At 40.0% G+C, this 20,569-nt stretch overlaps 1 protein-coding gene across 2 annotated transcripts in view; it reads right to left on the minus strand.

Moving 5' to 3' along the window:
* Positions 1 to 16,114: 16,114 nt before the first annotated feature.
* si:dkeyp-69e1.8 (GTPase IMAP family member 7) overlaps positions 16,115 to 20,569 on the minus strand; it is a 19,439-nt gene continuing 14,984 nt past the window's right edge. The window contains exon 4 of one of the 2 annotated variants that reach the window (XM_032536578.1): positions 16,115 to 16,310. The gene's annotated coding sequence lies outside the window, so the exon portion shown is untranslated. The remainder of the gene's footprint in view (positions 16,311 to 20,569) is intronic. The other variant, XM_032536579.1, reaches the window with a different exon arrangement.

Here is a 20,569-nt window from a genome sequence, read left to right on the forward strand (position 1 = left end):
TCTCTCGTTAGCATCTTGTATGCTACTTGTCGCAAAGTGACGCATGCGTGACTCAAATCTGCTCTCAACTCATATCGGGGAGTGACAGCGTTACAGACTGGCGGCAATGCAGCTCTGTTTGCTGATAGCTTTGTGCATGAAAGCTCCTGGATTTCCTTTTAACACCCAGAGCCGCATGATCCCGTGTGTGTGTGTGTGTGTGTCTGTGTGTGTGTGTGTGTGTGTGTGTGGAGGTCCTCTGTGGCCCCTGCTGACACCAGGGCCCTGAGAGGTGCTCATTCATTTTGATTAACAGGGCCTTCCTCGCTCTCATCCCATCCTCTGTGGTTGACTCTCTCCTCAGGGGGGTGTGGGGGGGGGGAAGCCCACATGGATGTTTTTCCTTTTTTTTCTCTTTTATCCCACATGGTTTTTCACTTCCACAACAGCACGCCATTACCCGAGTGTTTAAACACTTAAGAACAGTTTAAAAGGAGGGAGAGAAGAAGAAGGAGGAGGAGGAGGAGGAGGAGGAGGTGGAGTGAAAAAACACTCGCGAGCAACGAGCAGTTCTACATTAACTGTGCATCACTCGAGGGCCCTGCAAAGGCCGCCCCGTGAGCAAAATGAAGTCAATAAATAAACGTGGCTGTTGTCAGATGTCTGGAACAGCTTGAGAGGGGTTTCAGCGACGGGGCGGCCCACCATGTTGAAATGAAGGGTGATAAGTTTTGGGCGGCCCCTTCAGAATTAGACGCTACAACTTGCTGAGTGCCATTGACTAATGAGGGCGGGGTTTTGGATGCCTGATAAATCCAACAATGAGAGGAGCGTGTGATCTGCACAGCAGTTTTGTTGGGGGTCACAATGCCCGCTCAGATCCAGACTGGAGAGACCACATCAGCATCACACAGAGAGGAGGTTAATTACTTTATGCCGATCCCACATGAGCTGCCTCCCTCCAGTAACGACTGCACACTCCCCCAGAGGCCGGCTTTTCACAGCCGTCAATCAAAGCACGAGTGACAACAAACGGCAGAAAGAGACAGGAGCTGTCAATGCCCTGTGCACGTCTGCTTTGTTTCATGACTTCATTGGATTAGAAAACTACCCCAAAACTGTGTCTGGGTTTTCCCTTAACCCTCATGTTGTCCTCGGGTCAGATTGACCCGTTTTCCTGTATCAATGTTCTTTTTAATTCCCCAAAATAACATGATTGATTCCACACAACGCTCTTTGGCTAGTACAAATCTCTACTTTCATTATTGTTGGGGTCCTATTATTCAATTTTGTAGCATTTTGAGAAAAAAAATGGAAGTGTTTTTGAAATAGTATTGAGTAAAAGTTGACATATTCCAGTCTGTGATTATCCATCAACATCCATTCCTTTACTTTTAGTCAAAATAATTCCTAATTTCTGCTTTTCTAACTCAAACATTAGGGATAATTTCTTAGAAATGAGGTTCACTGACCATAAATTCCAAAAATAACTGTGAAACTAAAGTTAATAAGTAAGTGTTACGTGGGGTTAAACGTAAAAACAAAGTGACAAACATTGAAAAAAAGGGACAAAAACGTAAGAAAAAGTTAAAAACGTTGTTGAAAAAGCGTCAACAAAAGTGTTGACTTTCAATTTTGACGGGAAGACAACACGAGGATTAACATTACAAGGTTTAGGCGCAGCACCCCAAACCGTTTTGGGCACCGCCTAAGGCCGAATGAATGCAAAATCTAGAGCGTGCCTGTGTTCCCACATTTCTAAGATTTAATTCAAAAGTACGCCCTATGTTCCATTTCCTTTTTCATAAATCAGATTTTCAGGTGTATTGGATTGTGTCGCCCTTTTCTCCTGATTTGGGGTCAAGAAAAATCTCAGAAATGTGGGAGCATCGGGCTGTGGGACCATCGGCCCGACCCCGTAATGTCAATGTGAGCTTCAAAATGAACAAAATAATTAATTGTAATATTTGTGCGTGGAAGCCATCTTTGTTTGTGAATTTAAATACAAGAAACCCAGATTCTGAGATTGTGAGTATAAAATCCACTAATAGGTATTCTCCAACATGTAAAGAACATTATATACTTATATACTTAACAGTTTTGGGCCCAGAAAGGTATACCAATGTAAGATTCAATACTAACTAAAGGACTTTTTTCAGATCTAATTTGTTCCTGGTGGACTTCTAGGGCTGTGCAATTAATCAAATGTAATGCCGATATCAGTTTCAGCTCCTAATGATTACAAAAACAATGTAATTGAGTAAAACAATTATTTTACAAGTGAACTCTTATTTTGTCTTGTCTTCTGAACGAGAAAAAACAGTTCAAATGGGAAAAGCATTAAGGGAAATTTCAAAGTTTAAGGTGTCTCCACTGTGGAGTTGTTCCACTGTTTGTGTTTTTTCAAGTTCAGTAAACACAGCATCTTACCAAAAGTCAATGAGTGATTGTGTTAAATAATTGTGATTTTAATATTAATCTAAATACTGTGATTACTGGACTTCTAGCAAGCTTTGCCTTTAAGCTTTTTGAGTGTTTTTGAAAAGTTTAGTTATTATCTGCTCTAGCTTTCCCAACGCTTTAGACACAGGTATGGTGATAATAATGCTCCAGAATGTGAAGTTGCATTTTATTTATTCATTAAAAAACATATGACTTCCTCAAAGAAGGACCCCTAAACTCCCCCCCCACCCCCCCGCCAAATACGTGCACCTACACCTTCCACAAACCTGGTGAAAACCCTTTCTGTATGCTGAGATGCAGCGCTCCCCCCTGCAGGTTTCGGTTCCCCTGAAGGAAACACCGAGCCCAAAATATGACACACAAGGAGAAGCAGTAGCAGCTGGATGAGTGTTTTTCCACGTTCGAGCAATTGATCGGCGAGAGTCCAGAGAGTCCACGGGAGGAGGGGCAGGGCTGGGAGAACATGGTTCAGAGGAAGCTGCAGGTGTGGGGCAGAGAAAACACAATCACATCGCAAGTCAAACAAACGCGTCCCTGCTGATGGAGACGGATGGGGACGCAGCATTCCTGTCCACGCTGGAGATCTCCAACACTTAGAACTAGGTCCTCTCGTTCTCTGCTGCTGCTGCAGGGCCCAACATCTGGACAGTGGTGGGATATACCTAAGTACATTTACTAAAGTACTGTACTTAACCCTTGTAATGGGTTGCAACGCTGCACACACATCACATCTTTTGTGTGTGCGGGTCAGATGGGAACCATGATTTAATATACTCAATTCTCAAAAAATACAACCTCATAGCTAATAATAATAATAATAATATATTATTATGTATGCATTTGTATCCAAACGCTGTTTTAACCCTTGTGTTGTCTTCTTGTCAAATTTGACCCGTTTTCTAAATGTCTGTATCAGAAATATGGCTTTAGTTGATCCCATTACTTATTGTAACTACCAAAAAATAACACGCATGATTCCCTACAACGGTCATTGCAAGTACAACAAAAGATCAGATCCCTACTTTCATTAAATTTGGGGTGTTTTGTTCAATTTTTTACCATTTAAAAAAGAAAAAATCAAAACAGTATCCTGATTGAACCCTTCTGTGATTATCCTTCCGTTATTATTAGTGTGAATAATTCAAAAAAAAATTTATCTCCAGGGTTAGGTATAATTTCCTATAAGTAAGGTTTTATTGACCATGAATTCCAAATATAAGTGTTAAACTAGTAATAAGTCGGTGTTAAGGGTGTTCATACATGGTAGTGAAAGGAAGTGTAAAATGGGAAGAAAGGGGCCAAAAACATTTTTTAAAAAGCACCAAAAGGGTTGAAAAAAGAGACAAAAACGTCAGAAAAAGTCAAAATGTGCATGGTCCAATGGAAGACAACACAAGGGTTAAATGTTATTATTTTGGCCCTGTGGACCTTTTTATCTTAGAATATACCACTGGGGCATATTTGACAAAAAATATATATTATTTATTCTTTATAGAATTTACTATAATTGTGACACCATCTTCTGTTTTGTTGGTAAAACTGTTTCTGGGGATATCATGAAGCCTTGTTCAAAATAAAATAAAATAAAAGGTGTTGGTACGATTTACATATGGGACCGTGAAAACGCATCAAATTTGACCCGCACGTGGTACAAGGTTAAAGTACAAATGTTGAGGTACTTGTACTTTACTTGAGTCTTTTCTTTTCATGCCACTTTCTACTTCTACTACATTTCAGAGAGACATATTGCACTTTTTACTCCACTACATTCACCTGACAGCTTTAGTTACTAGTTACTTTACACATTAGGATTTCTGCACACAAAACACAAAACTACGTTTTATTCTAAATTGAACTAACCAACAATTTGACAGTTTCCAGTCCAGCTGAAATGCTGAGAAGATCAAACACACAACTGTTTGGATCCTTTCCAGCTTTAAAAAAAAAAAAAAATTCCGCATTGAGTACTTTTACTTTGAATACTTTAAGTACATTGTCCTGATGATACTTACATCCTTTTACTCGAGCAACATTTCCAACGCAGGACTTTTCCTTTAAACAGACCACACCGCTGGAAAGAGAGAAAGGAGCTGAAGTAGAAGTGAAGAAGAGATGTTTTCAAGAGAGAGAGAGAGAGAGAGAGAGAGAGAGAGAGGAGGAGGATGGACGTTAGAGGGGAAACAGAGGGATTAAATGAGGTCAGGGGAAGAGGTGAAAGATGTTAAACGAACAGCCGTGTTTATCTCCGGGACTCCATGCGGAGGAGGGAGCCCACGTAAGTGAGCTTGTGTCGGTGGGGGAAAGTTCACACCCTTCTTCCCTCCATTTCTCTTCATCTTCATCAACTCTTTTCTAACATTTCCAGAGCTGCAAAGATTATCTGGAATTAACCGTTAAATCAATCGCCAACTATTTTGATGATCGATTCAGTGGTTTGAGTCACTTTGGTTTGAGTTCTCTGATGGCAGCGGGTTATTCTTTCCAATTCTTTCCAATTTTGATTATTGATAATCAGTTTAACTCATTTTTTTATGAATAAAAGCCAAACCAGTTCTGATTCCCGCTTGTTAAATGTGATTTTTTTGTTTTGTTTCTTCTCTCCTCTGTGACAGTACACTGAAAGTCTTTGAGGTGTGGACAAAACGAGACATTTAAGGACGTCATCTCGGGCTTTTTTTTTTTAGAAAACACTGATCTACATTTTTCACCATTTTATGACAATTCATAGACCAAAACAACATCACAATGAAAATAATCCTTATGCAGCCCTGACATTTCTCTCCCAGGCAGCTGAAGGGTGAAGGGCTTCAGGAAACAGACACTCTAACCTCCTCTCTCCTGCCATGCTCCAGAGTTCAGACAGCAGAAACCTCAAACTAATTTTCTCTCTTGTTATTTTGTCAGCCTCCTTCTTGTGTTTCCCCCAGGAGTCCTGTAAAAGCCCGCTCTGCTCGTGTTTTCTCTACAAGTCAAGGGATGAGCTAGAGCTCATAAAGAGAAACTCAGAGGGCACTCTGAGGTCCTGGCTCTGTAAAAAAATAAAAAAATAAAAAATAAAAAAGTCAATGTCTGTGGCAGCAGCTCTGGTGGTAGCAGCAGTGGAGAGGAATATAGAGTCATACATATACACACACACACACACACACACACGCACACACACACACACACACCGCACACACACGCACACACACCACACCACGCACACCACACGCACACACACACGCGCACACACACGCACACACACACGCACACACACACGCACACACACACACACACACACACTCTACACCTTGGGGTATTTTATCCCTGTGAATAGTGCACGACCTGGGGAGGACACGCTCTGTAAATCCCCCCCCCCCCCACACCCCCCCCCCATGCTGTGTTCTCTGTAACAGCCGCCTGAGCTTGTAAAAAAAAAGAAGAAAAAAAAGGAAAAACAACACACATGACAGGTGCCAAAGTCAGAAATGTGAAATAAAAACAATGCTGAATGATTAAATATTGTTTTATGGAGCTTCTTGCTTTTCCATTTTTTTGCTATTTTCTTTTCGTTGGCGTGTGTGTGCGCTTTCATGAGTGTTTGAGTGTGTTTTTCAATAAATAACTGCCATATGGTTATCCATTACATTGCATTTATTAAAACTCCTATATTGGAAATGTCAATCAAGTAAATGTGCAAAAGTATCACCTGAAATCTGGAATGTAGCAAAACTAAAATAGAATGCATTAAAGGCATGAGAATTACCCCTGTAAGTGATAGTATTATGTATTATTGACGTATTGTATGACTTTTTCATGACTTGGTGATATACTGTAATTTTAATGACATTTGTTTCAGAATTACTCCATTAAATATCAGTTAGTCCTAATGTGTGTCAGGCAGATAGCACAGGAGAACGGGTTGAAAACAGAAGGTTTTGTCCTCATATTCATTATGTTTTTTGTTTTTCATTATGTTTTTTATGACTTTTTTCAACATAATATACTATGACTTGTTATGACTTTTTTTCAACAGACTATACTATGACTTTTTATGACTTTTTATGACTTTTTCAACGTACTATACCTTGACTTTTTATGACTTTTTATGACTTTTTCAACACACTATACTATAACTTTTTATGACTTTTTATGACTTTTTCAACACACTATACTATAACTTTTTATGACTTTTTTACAACAGACTATACTATGACTTTTATGACTTTTTATGACTTTTTCAACATACTATACTATAACTTTTTATGACTTTTTTACAACAGACTATACTGTGACTTTTTGACTCTTTTTGACTTTTACAACATATACTATGACTTTTTTGACTTTTTATGACTTTTTCAACATACTATACTATAACCTTTTATGACTTTTTTACAACATACTATACTATGACTTTTATGAATTTTTTTGACTTTTTTTCAACATACTATCCTATGACTTTTTATGACTTTTTTCAACGTACTATACTGGGACTTTGTTTTGACTTTTTAAATACCGTATACTAGAGATTCTCCAATACTTGCATCAGCCACTGAAAATACCTAAAATGCTAATATTAGTCTTTTTTATGACTTTTTTGACATAATGTTGTTTGGCTGTTTTCTATATGCAACACTATGACTTTCTTTCTGCCTTTTTTAACATACTATACTAGAGATGCTCTGATGTCAGCGTCGGAAAAGCCTCCAATACTGCCTAAAATGCTGATATCGGTATTGGAAAGTACTGGAGTTTATTTGTCTATCCAATAACACTTAATCAAAAACAAAAATTAAAATAGTTTATTCCTTTCTTTTTTCTGTTGGGACTGACTGTCAAACTGGATAATAAAAGAAAGTTCTCTGTTGTTCTTTGTTTGTGTTTATTCACATTTCACAAAATGTTTAACCTGAGCCAGGCCATACAACTATTATAGAATACATAACACATCAATACAGAGCTGTTAAACATAAAGAAACTATGTATATTATAACTTGTAATGACGTACTGAGATCATTAGTGCAAAGACACATGCGTGACAGGTCAGATAGCTCAGGGTGATAAGATGTTTGGGGAAAAAGAAGGTTGTGTGTTTTAATATCTTTTGTAATACTATACTATGACTGTGTAATACTGTACTATATACTATGATTTCATCTTCTTCAACATACTACGCTATGACTTTTTTGACATTTTCGAAATACTATACCACTACACTAAGATAACATATTTCAACATACAAAACTATGACTTTTTTTGGACATTTTCAAAATACTATACTATAACGTTTACATGACTTTTTCAACATATTATACTATTATTTTTTATGATTTTTTTGACATGCTATACAATGATATTTTTTCGACTTTTTCAACATAATATACCATGACTTCTTTATTACTTTTTTGACATACTATACTATGCCTTTTTTACACTTTTTTCTACATACTATACTATGACTTTTTTCAACATACTATACTATGACTTGTTCATGACTTTTTTCAACATACTATACTATGACTTGTTCATGACTTTTTTCAACATACTATACTATGACTTGTTCATGACTTTTTTCAACATACTATACTATGACTTGTTCATGACTTTTTTCAACATACTATACTATGACTTGTTCATGACTTTTTTCTACATACTATACTATGACCATCACAAAGACACAAAAGTCAGTGTGTCAGGTTGTATAGTTTAAGGAGATGAGAGAATGCTTTGAAGACTGAAGGTTGTGTGTTCAAGCCTTCTATATAGTGATTAGTTTTGAAGTGAAAATTTGTCAAAGTGAATAAGACTACACACTATACTATGACTTTTTTCAACATACTACCTTATGACTAAAATTTCCTTCGGGAATAACAAAGTAAAGACAGTACAATGACTTTTTCATTTTTTCTTTGAAATTCTACACTATGCCTTTTTTAGACTTTTTTAGACATACTATGCTATGACTTTTTGTCAAGCACACTATACTATGACTATCACAAAGACACAATGGTTTGTGTGTCAAGTCGTATACCTTAGGGAGATAAGAGAATATGTTGAAGAGTGAAGGCTGTGTGTTCAATCCTTCTACATAGTGATTCATTTTGAAGTAAAGTATTGCAAAGTGAAAAAGATAACACACTGTACTATGATTTTTTTCAACATACTATACTTGGACTTTTTCTACACACTATACTAGGACTTTTTCATGACTTTTTTCAACATACTACGCTATGTCTAACATTTCCTTCGGGAATAACAAAGTAAAGTAAGTACAATGACTTTTTTATTATTTCTTGGAAATTCTACACTATGCCTTTTTTAGACGTTTTCAACATACTTTACTATGATACTATGATTTTTTTGACATACTAGACTATGATTTTTTCTACATACTATACTATGACTTTTTTATTATGTTATTTTTATTATGTTATTAAGTATGTAGACTTTTTTTCAACATACCATGCTTGAACTATTTCATGACTTTTTTTCAACAAACTATTCTATGACTTGTTTTTTGGAGAATCTTTACTCTTTTCCGACAGGACGGCTCAGACTTGAAATGGGAGAGAGGGGGGGAATGACATGCAGCAAAGGGCCGCAGGTCGGAGTTGAACCGGTGGTTGCTGCGTTGAGGACTAAGCCTCTTTGTATTGGCCCGCGTTGTACCAGGTGCGCTACCCAGGCATATGCATTATATATAATGACTTTTTGCAACATACTATACTATGGCTTTTTCATGAAAAGTACAATGGTCTTTTTGAAATGAAGTGGAATAAAAGTATAAAATAGCATCAAAATGAAATACGTAAGTAAATTACAAGCACCTGAAATGTGTATTCAAGCGCAACACTTGAGTAAATATACATTCCACCATTGCATGTGTATGTATGTGTGTGTGTGTGGGTGGGTGGGGGTGGGGGTGGGGGGGGTGTTTCTTTGCTGTTGATGGCACATTGGAGGATTTATTTGAACAGATGTGAACTCTCAATGCCAGGGTGACCTCAGGTCCTACTTGGCTACATTGCAGCTGATCTCTCCGCCCTGGAAAAATAACACTCAGTTTAACAGGCTGACCTGTGGAAGAAAAAGCTCGCAAACAAACTGTGTAATAAGTCCAGGAATAAGGCTACATTTCCTCCTGGAGAGTAATTGAATCCCAGCATAACCTTATCAGTGCATGCCTTGCCGCAATGTGTCAGGTTATGTCCTTGTCCTCTGTGAAATATCTCAGTTACAGTAACTACACGGTACAGTAAATAAAAAGTTATATTCCTTTCAAAGACAGATACATGTGACAACGGATTTATACTTGCATAGACTGAAAATGGAAGGTTTTATATCAAATGCACTGTGCATTAACAGCACCGGGGCATGAGTTAGGGGAGTGCAGAGGTTGCCGACAAGAACCATAAAGGAGGTGAATTTATGTGTCGGAGCAATACAGGCAAGAGGTCAGAGGCAGAGTGAAGTGTGGAGGGTCGACAAGGATGAAGAGACAGCAATGTTTGGAGAGAGGACAGAAGAGAGCAATGCTAATTTATGCCCCGCTAATTGGAAACAGCAGAGTCCTGCACCTGAACCGCATTCTCGCGGCCCTGTGGCCGGCTCCGGGCCCGGGCGACGTGGGAGGGTGATGAGGGCCGGGGGACGGAGGGATGGGATGGAGGTTAGGGTCAGTGTCAATGGCAGCATTGTTGTTTCTGTCCCCCTGCAGATGGGAACAGAGTTTGGTGTGTGTACGTGTATGAATGCAAGGTCTAGATGTGCGTGTCTGGGAAGAATAAGTGTGTATGTTAGAGATTTTCTGAGGGTCATGTTGTTGTGACAGTCTCACACACACACACATACACACACACACCAGAGCGTGGACCACCCTGCCTCAACAGAACAGAGAGAGAGGAAGGAGGGCGGGGGATCAGCTTAATGTGGCATGCTTTCAATCTGACACGATCCAACATACGACATGGCTGGACTTCAGCAGTCTTAGCTTCCTAGTTAAATAAATATGACAGCCTCCTCAGATAAATACCGTGCTGTGGCCACATTGAGTCATCGCATCCGTTAATTATTAGACGGGCCGTGTGAATGCGTGGATTCATTTTTCAAATCCCCGCTGTTGCTTGTGAGTTGTCTGTAATGTCTGTAATATTTCAGTGAGTGATGGTGTATTCAGATGTTGGCTGTGACTGGGGTCTGGCACCGTCGCAAGAAAATGAAGTAATCTTAGAGTTTAGATTGAAAAAACATTGACATTGCTTGATGAGCTTCATATCTGAAGGATCTGTTTGCTCTGCTAAGCCATGAGTCTTACAGTTTGGCCCCATTTAGGTCAAAGATTTCCAACCAGAGGTACTTGTACCACAGGGGGTGCTTCAGCTGAACAAAATAGAAATTGTGATTTATTTATAGGCTATAAATCCCTCACATATGTCATATGAAACATCTGAACACCACAGGTTGCAATTGAGAGTGCATGTAAAATAGTTAGCAAGCCCAAACATGTAGTTAGCATACAGTAGCAAGCTAAAAGTATTCGTACGTTGAGTCAACTGCAGTCTAGATCAATGGAAGTATATTAGTAGGATGTAGCCAGATGTCAGGCTTTTTCCCTCACCTTCTTGCCTTTCTCATTCATTTGAAAAAAAGTAACTACCCTTTTTGTGTGCCTTATTGTAAAGTGTTACCAAAATTTGGATTGTGCAACAAGGCTGGCCTGCTTGGTTATTTTGTGGAATGTGAGTAAAGATTTACTAAGAATATGTGTATGGCATTTCCTCTCCAACTGGGACGTTTTGGGACTGATTGGTGGGATTGCTGATGAGGAAGTACACACGGAGATACACTGGTACGAGCCATGATGTGGTTAAACCATGTATCCAGCTAATTTAAATAGCTCAAGTTACTGTATTGTGTGAACAGTTAATTTTCTTTATTAATTGTGTTTGGCATTTTCTTTTGCTGGGTGCAAATGTTCTAAAACAAGTTCCTTCCCGAGACTATTTTGCCGAGTCACCGCCGCTGCGTCCGGAGCTCAGCGCCGCCCAAGAAGATAGGGATTGGTTTAAAGAAACCCTCCCATCCCAAAATGCATCTGTGGTGGAGCCAGACCTTACTCCACAATGTGGCAAATGGTAGCATGCAAATCCTGTTTGTATGAAGACCAAAAAAAGTGGTAGTTGGGGAAGGGGTACTTGAGTTCATCTCATATTAAACATTACTTTTGACAATTAACACATGGAATGATTAAGTCACTTGCAGATTACAAAGTAGTGCAACATGTAAATAATACCTGATTTTCCAAATACAGATGTATGTGCTATCGCTAAAGAAACAATCAAGTCAGTGCTAAGTAACTGGCTGACAGCGTTCACTCAAATACAGCCTTCCCTTAATGTTCAGCAAAGAACAGATACATAAAGATGTGCCCAAAACCCAAATTCCTCCAAAAACAAAAGAGTGGACATATGGGGAGCACATTGGTGGCAGTTTGGATCACACAAGTTTCTTCTAAAGGGGAAGAGAATACGACAAGATTTAGATGTGGTGTGGGCTGTTTTGTTTCCCTTTAAAGGCGTGTCGGTTGTCCGCCCTGCTTGAGGATATTGAAGCGAAAAAACTTCTTTCTACTTCATCACTCCCAGTGATTGACATCTCGATAGTCGGCACACATGGATGAGTGTGTGTGCAAGCAATTTGCGAATTATAGCACCAAACACGCACACAAAGCGCCACACACTTTTCTACTGTAGTGGTTTGCAGAGAGACATTGTCCTATGATACTGGGCTTTTTTTTCCACCTAGTAACTATTTGGAGGGCCGATCTCGGAGCGCACATCAAAGCCACCACAATCTGTCTGATTCTCTCCCGATTTGTCTCTCACACACTCGTTCTCTCTCTGGCCCACGCCTGTGCACAAACCATGCACAAACTAAAACACATTTGTGCAAGAGGGATTCGACATGTTCTTTGATCAGTGTTCATCTGACAGCAAACCCGCTCCAAAACAGTGTTCAGAAACACTTGTAATTTATCTCTTTGACATTGAAGTCCCGGATTTTAACATGCTTATATTTCTTGCTCTTTGACCTTTTATTTATTTGAGCTTCAGAATATAATGACAATATGGAGACCCTAAAGGAAAGTATAGATTTTGTTTTCTTGTGCGCACCAGAAGCTTTCTCCAGAAGTTTTTTAATGTGAGAACAACAAATTTTCTGGTGAGCTTGAGTTACTCTTCTGATCAGGAGAAACCAATTTAAGGCAAAGGGAAATGTGTGCTAATGGGCATTTCACATTCACAGCATAAAATAGATCATCATTTAGTTTAGTTTGTTGATGACACTATCAGGTAGATTTTGTTGCATTTTCCGGATGATAAGTACTTACTGCATCTCAGATGTCCCTTTAGGGACTCTGTATCCATGGCACCAGAGCAACAAGTCTTCCAAAACCATAAGACGCTATGGGTTGTTTCTTCCCTACCCTCTTATACGACCCACTGGAGTGTTTCCTAAAATCTAGACCTACTTAGAGGTGGCTAATTACATCATATCTCATATCTAAACCAGAAAACTTTGGTTTTGAACATAAAGGTCGCAATTTAAAAAAAGTCTTTTACATTGTGAAATGATTGCGGTTTGGTTATGTTTAGGCACTAAAACTACTTAGTTAAGTTTAGAAAAAGATTGCAGTTTGGGTATAAATCAGACGTTACTTCACTTCTGGTTAGGCACCTGACCCTGTCACATGTTCGTTAAGTTAAAACAAACTCGGGATACGCTTTTTTTTTCTCCAAATGTTACTCGATCCCAGCTCTCCCGTGTGAACATCCCGTGTTTGTACCTTACTTTCTGCTTTGCTCCCGTCATATTTACCACGGCCACTAGAAGGCGCCGCCACAAAAACGTAAATATAGGTCGTAATTGCTTAGAGCGCTTTTTCAAGGAGAGGACAGTCTCCAGAGTAAAACGCCCACTTTTTGACATTCCCTTATCATTTCCACATTGATTCCACTGCCCTCTCTGGGGCAAAGTAAAGCCACTGCAGCTGCACATCTTAATCTTATTTCTCCTCCATCCTGCCTGTCACGTTTACTCGACGTTTCCCTTTCTCCTCTCCTCTGCAGGATGCACGGTTTCAAAGGGACCACAGAACAAATCAGAGGCCCATCCCTGCGCACCAATGGCCTGTCTTTCATTTCAGATGGAGATTGAAGGACAAGTCCACCCCTGGCACGTTAGTGGGGGGATCAGGGGGACTCAGTAGCACCCGCCGCCCCAGGGCCTCTGTGTTTCCACTGCGTGGGAGCTGGACTGTGACACACACTAAACATGGAGCCCACCGCAAGTGCCTCTGCGCCGCGATTCGCTGTCTGGTGCACGAAGTCGTCGGAAAAGCCCTGAAAGCTTAGTCTGCATCCCTTGTTAGCTCAAGGCCGTGTATGAGTAGAGTGCGTGTTTTGGGTTTGGCATCCTTTGAAAAGATATGACAATAACGGGCTCTTGATCAGGAGTTATTATGTATTTGGCTGAGTGTGCAGGCTCGTGTTGCTATGATGGAAGTTGGGATGCTTCCCAGTGTTGCTTTGAGGTGCTTTGTGTTTTTTAGTCATAGCTCATTGAAAAGTTTCTTCCAAGACGCTCCTATTTAGAGATTGTTTTGAACGCAGCAACTTTGAAGTGGTGTCACGGGTCAGCTCCTCTGGCTTTCCTGGCGGAGGATGTGTGCGGCCTGTGGATCCGTGAACAACGGAAGTACATTTCCAGGATAAAGCCTTACAACATCTTGCTCACTTCCCGCTCTCTGTGTTGTTGTTCTCAAAATCCCATTGACACGGAAACGCGCTAAAAACATTTGGATGGTGCAACAAGGCAGGCCTGCTTGGTTCTTTCTGGGAATGATTGTAAAGATTTACAAATAATATGTTTATGTAACATGTTTATATGCACTCCCTTTCCAATTTGGTGGGATTGCTGTGGATGAAGTACACACGGAGATACACTGGTAATAGCTAATTACGTTTAACCAAGTATCCAGCTAATTTAAATAGGTTGGGTTACTGTGTTTTGTTGATAGTTAACTTCATTTAATAATGTACCTGGCTTTTTTTTTTGTGGGGTGCATATGTTCCACCAGAACAAGTTCTTTCCTGAGACTATTTTAGCTTAGACGTTTGGGACTGGTCTAAAGAAATGCAAACAACCCAGACCTTTTTTATCTTTCTCTCCTATCCCAGAATGTGTCTGTGGTGGGGTTGGAGATAAGTCTGGCAATGCAAGACTAGTGGAAACAACAAAAGGGCAACAGAAGATCAATGCCAGGTTGACGGCGCATACTGTATCTGCTAGACATGGCTCCAATCTTCCCGTTTGTCTGTCTCCAGCTCGGGTGTTTCTAGGCATCCATTAAGCTCCCCTCAGCTTTCATATACGACACGGCGATCCCCATCACAAGCTGCATGACAGCATATGGACCTGAGTGACATCTGATGTCTATGGCAGGAGTGAGTGCAGCTCCCTCTTTGTGTCTCCCATTCATGTGGCGAGTGCAGGATTAAGACTTGATCCAATGGAGCAGAAGTGGAGAGGAACAAGCTCGGGTCAGATCTGCCTCGAATTAAGTCTGTGTTGCAGCAGGAATAATACAATCACCCCCCCACCCCCAAACCCTACCGACCAAACCACATTCTGGTGTCCTTTACAGAGAAGAGGGGTCTCTGTTGGCGGTTCAAACACAGCCCACGGCCCCCGAGCTTCAAAAGGCCCCCCAATCATCGCACCCACTTACAACCAACGGCGCATGTCACTTAATGTGGACCACACTATTCATCAATTATGGTGAGCGCAGGGGCCATCCACAGCTCCAGGAGCACTCTGTTGTATGTTGTATCTGAAGCCCAGTGTTATAAAAAGTGCAAATACTTGGTTACCGTAAGGCCGGCTTAAGTCAAATTTTGACGCATCTGTACTTTACTTTGTTGTTTCAATTTCTGGAAACTTGTACTTTTTACTCCACTGGATTTCCCCTAAGCATCTTTGTTACTTGCAAGCAGTGGTGGAAGAAGTATTCAGATCCTTTACTTAAGTAAAAGTGCTAATACCATACTGTAAAACTACTGTTACAAGTACAAATCCTGCATTGAAAATGTCAGCTGAGTAAAAATATGTAAGTATCATCTGGAAAATGTACTAAAAGTATTCAAAGTAAAACTCAATGCAGAACAATCCTCCCATTCTAGAAAGTGGAAACGATCCAACCAGTTGTGTGTGTGTCTAATTGTTTCAGCTGGACTTGTAGGCCGTTATGCTGTTGGCTGGTTTCATTTATAATAAAAGTTGTAAAGTAACTAAAACTGTTACATTAATGTAGTGGAGTAAAAAGTACAATGTGTAGTGGAGTAGAAGTAGAAAGTGGCATGAAAAGAAAAGACCCAAGTAAAGCACAAGTACCTCCACATGTGTACTTAAGTGGAGTACTTGAGTAAATGTACTTAGAAGCAGAGTATGAGGGCCCTGACAGTACCTAGGTAAGGACTACTAGCCAGTCAGAAGCAGAGTATGAGGCCCTGACAGTACCTAGGTAAGGACTACTAGCCAGTCAGGAGCAAAGTATGAGGCCCTGACAGTACCTAGGTAAGGACTGCTAGCCAGTCAGAAGCAGAGTATGAGGGCGTGCTATGCTAGCAGCTAGGCGAGCATTATAACGTGTGTTTCTGAAGTAAAGGCTGGACTACAATTGAGGTGTTTGGAGCAGTTTGTGAACATTGTTTTTTGCTGGAGATGGTAAGTGCCTTTGGGGACTCTGTAAACCTATAACATGCACAAAAAGATGTATAACACAATAAAAGAAACGGAAAAGCCAAAAAGCACAATATTAGCACTTTAAGTCTTTTACAAGTAATATTGTAAAAGGTGACTTTAAATTCTACCATAGTCATTTTTTGGTTAGAAACACATACTTTTACTCAAGTATTGCTTTCAAGTAGGCCTACTTTATACAAGACTGCTGAAGCCCCCCCAGATGGGCCGATCTGGAATCTTGTCCCTTATGAGGTCATAAGGGGAAATGTTACATCCCCTTTCTCAGCTTAGCCCGCCCAGGTAATTTGGACCACCAATGAGAGAGAGACAACATGGCTTTCAAACGAGCATAGTGGCAGTTGGTCAAGGCCACACCCCCAGCCTTTATTCAAAAGAGACTTCAGATCCAGTATTAGGGACCACTAAGGTCTATATAAAAGAGACTTCAGATACAGTATTAGGGACCACTAAGGTCTATATAAAAGAGACTTCAGATACAGTATTAGGGACCACTAAGGTCTATATAAAAGAGACTTCAGATACAGTATTAGGGGACCACTAAGGTCTATATAAAAGAGACTTCAGATACAGTATAAGGGACCACTAAGGTCTATATAAAAGAGACTTCAGATACAGTATTAGGGGACCACTAAGGGGTATATAAAAGAGACTTCAGATACAGTATTAGGGACCACTAAGGTCTATATAAAAGAGACTTCAGATACAGTATTAGGGGACCACTAAGGTCTATATAAAAGAGACTTCAGATACAGTATAAGGGACCACTAAGGTCTATATAAAAGAGACTTCAGATACAGTATTATTAGGGACCACTAACTTTTTGTTGTTTAAATTATCTTCCCTTTTTTTGCTTATACTGTTGTAGAAAAGGCCAAAACCTTCTCTCTCTCTCTCTCTCTCTCTCTCTCTCTCTCTCTCTCTCTCTCTCTCTCTCTCTCTCCCTCTCTCTCTCTCTCTCCCTCTCTCTCTCTCCCTCACTCTCTCCTGAGACAATTGACCAATCAGTGATAGGGAGTCAGCATACAATGTAGCTTACAAACTGAAATGACTGACTGTTTGTAAATTGAATTCCGAACAAAAAAAAGAAATTTAACAACATGTAGCTGCCGTTCTCTTCCATCCGCACGCCTCCACTCCTTCCAGACGCTGGCTTTGAAACGTCCCACAGTAGGCTAATATGCTGGGCTGTTAGTCCCCGACCTTACCCTCCTACTCGCTGTTCATCAGCGCCTTGGCAGGAGAACCGGGTCCAACTGGAACTCATTTAAAGTCATCTGATTTTGACATGTCTCCATTGGGTATTAGTTAAGCCCGAGCTTTTTTTTTTTTTTTTTTTTTTTGCTGGTATCCAAGTGACAGGACGTATGTTAAGGTTGTAAGAGTGAAAATAAATGACACAAATGTGGCGACCATATTTCAGAAATCCCTTTAAACAGACAGATGACGGCGGGGCGTGCAAAACCTGAACCAGACCTCACAACATCATCCAAGCCTTGAGTACACAACTCCAAAATGTCCTTTTATCGTATCTGTCTTCTTATTCAATTCAATTCAATTTTATTTATAGGATAAATTCATAACAAGAGTTACTGCGAGACACTTTACAGATAGAGGAAGTCTAGACCACACTCTGTAATTTACAAAGAGACAACAATTCGCCCAAGAGCAAGCATTTCGTGCAATAGTGGCAAGGAAAAACTCCCTTATAGGAAGAAACCTCGGCTCTTGGTAGGCGGCGTCTGACGGGCCGGTGGGGGAGGGGGCCGGGGGGGGGGTTGATGAACAGCAGCAATAACAGTCACAATCACGATCATGTAACAGTGACTAGAAATGTAGCTGAGCATAAATTCTGTCAGGAAAACATCAATAACTTTAGCACTAATATCCTATACTGATCAGCTGTTTCCTGGCGCCACTTCCAGTTAAACCAATCAGTATCGGCCATGTGTTCACAAGCCAATCACAGCGGCGCGTCCCTGCTTTGAATCTGTTCTCTCCTCTGCAACTGTCAGTTGTCATTTCAGGAAGTGTGCGGCCCGCCTCCTCCCCTTCTTCCTTCAATCATCTTTGCTCACGGCACCCTGGGTTTTCTTCCGGCTATCCCCTCCGACGGTTGCTTCGTTCCCGTCCTCATGCTCCTTCATGTCTGGGTTTCCCTAAAACTCTTGAAAACATATTTTATATGATGGAGTCTAATCTCCAAAGACTTTGTACATTTGTAGCTTACTAATAAAGTTTTGCACATCTGCAACAAAGTCTCTCCTGATTGAAATAGTGATTAGAAGTAGTAGAAACAGGCATAGCAGGGCACTGCAGGATGTAGCAGGACGCAAATGTTTTTGTTTTTTCGTCATATCTGTCATCCTAAAAAATTCTTCACACACAGAAACCTCCCTGACTGAAGAGGATGCATATTAATTGATGGGTTCACAAAACAATAAAATATTGTCATATTATATTATCATATTATTATCAATCATCTCCAACCATTTAAATCAACTTGACAGACCAGACAGCATATTTGATTTTGATGTTTGCTTCGTACGGTGGCTCTGAAGTGTCAAAACACCTCAGAATGTTTTCTACGGATGCCAAAAAATGCAGAAAACAAACAATATTTAAAAATTGTTTTTTTTGACAGCAGAAAGTTCCTGGAGGCACTGTGTAAACGTGATACACACAACGTGATGTTTTGTTTTTTGAACGCGCAAAGAAACGCCCGCACACTGTCTAACAAAAATGTGAAAACTGACAACGTTTCAGTGCTGCACCATCATCACGCCTGACGTTGCCCAGCTCCATTTTTTTTGTACAAATTAGACAGTGTGCGGTAGTTCCTTGGTAGCTCTTGACCTATAAAGAGAAGAACTTCCACTCTTGGTTGTGGGTAACCAGAGTACAAAGTCCCATGATCCCGCGGGGCCCGTGGTGGACGGATGAGATGGTAAAGACATGTGGTTCTGCCTGTATAGCGACCGTATTGGTCAATACATGCCTTCATTTGTTTTACCTGCTCTTTAATGTTTAATTTCTTTATCTGCAATTTAGGTATTTTGTTTTGACTGTTTTAACTGCTCTTTAATGTTTAATTTCCTGTACTGCCCTGTGACTTTTATTATGTTAACCCTCCTGTTGTCCTCGGGTTCTAATTTTACGCCTTTTCAAAAAGTTTCTAAATCAGAAATTTGGGTTTCCTTCAATCAAATTGTAAAAAATGGATGGTTGCACATGACGCTCCTCACAAGTTAAATAACTCATCAGTTCACTATTTTCATTTTGTGTGAATTTGTGTGTTTTATGTAATTTCATAGGATTTTAAGAAAAAAAAAAGATTTAAGAACACTGAAAAAAGTGACAGAAATGTACACTACCGGTCAAAAGTTTGGGGTCACTTCGAAATTTCCATTGCACTCCATTATAGACAAATTCCCAGTTGAGATCAGTTGCCTTGTTTTTTTAACCAGGGCAGCAGTTTCCAGATTACATCATGTGCTTATGTAATTGCAAAAGGGTTCTCCAATGTTTTCTCAGTTAGTTTTTTTTAAATGATATCAGATTAGTGAACAGTGCCTTTGGAACATTGGATGAATGGTTGCTGATAATGGGCAATGTAGATATTGCATTAAAGATCAGCCCCCCACTCAGATCAGCTGGTATTCTGTCTAACATTGAGTGGAATGGAAATTTGTAAGTGGCCCCATACTTTTGACCTGTAGTGTAAGGGAAAAAACAACAAAAATGCAGAAAAAACCGACAAAGACATTGTAAAAAGGCAAGGCAGCTTTATTTGTAGAGCACATTTCAGCAACAGGGCAATTCAAAGTGCTTTACACAAAATCAGTTCAACAGATAAAACACAAGTATAAACAGTTAAAAATAAAAACATTAAGACAGATGAAACCCTAACCCCCTAACCCCCTAACCCTGATCCAAACCCCCTAACCTGAACCCCCTAACCCTGATCCTAACCCACTTGAGACTACCTTCCCACTAATTAGTCCATGTTAGTGCTCCTTTGGTGATCCCCCTCAGTGTCTCTACCCTTCACGACTCTATTTTTAGAGACATTACCTTTCGTCTCCTTGGACTCTTCTTCACACTAATTAAACCGATCTAGCGCTGCCTTTCGTGTCTATTTTCGACACTAGCCTACACACTCACACTTTTTCTTTAAAGTGTTACCGTTCGAGTCTTTCTTTCTCTGTATTACACAACCTTTATACTTATTCCTTTAAAAAAAAAAATAATAGTAACTAATAAACCAATAACTAATAGTTAAGATCAGAGGATGTTATGTCAAAGTTTAGTCCGGATACTGTTTTGA

This window comes from Etheostoma spectabile, chromosome 15 (assembly GCF_008692095.1).
Source record: "Etheostoma spectabile isolate EspeVRDwgs_2016 chromosome 15, UIUC_Espe_1.0, whole genome shotgun sequence".
Lineage (NCBI taxonomy): Eukaryota > Metazoa > Chordata > Actinopteri > Perciformes > Percidae > Etheostoma > Etheostoma spectabile.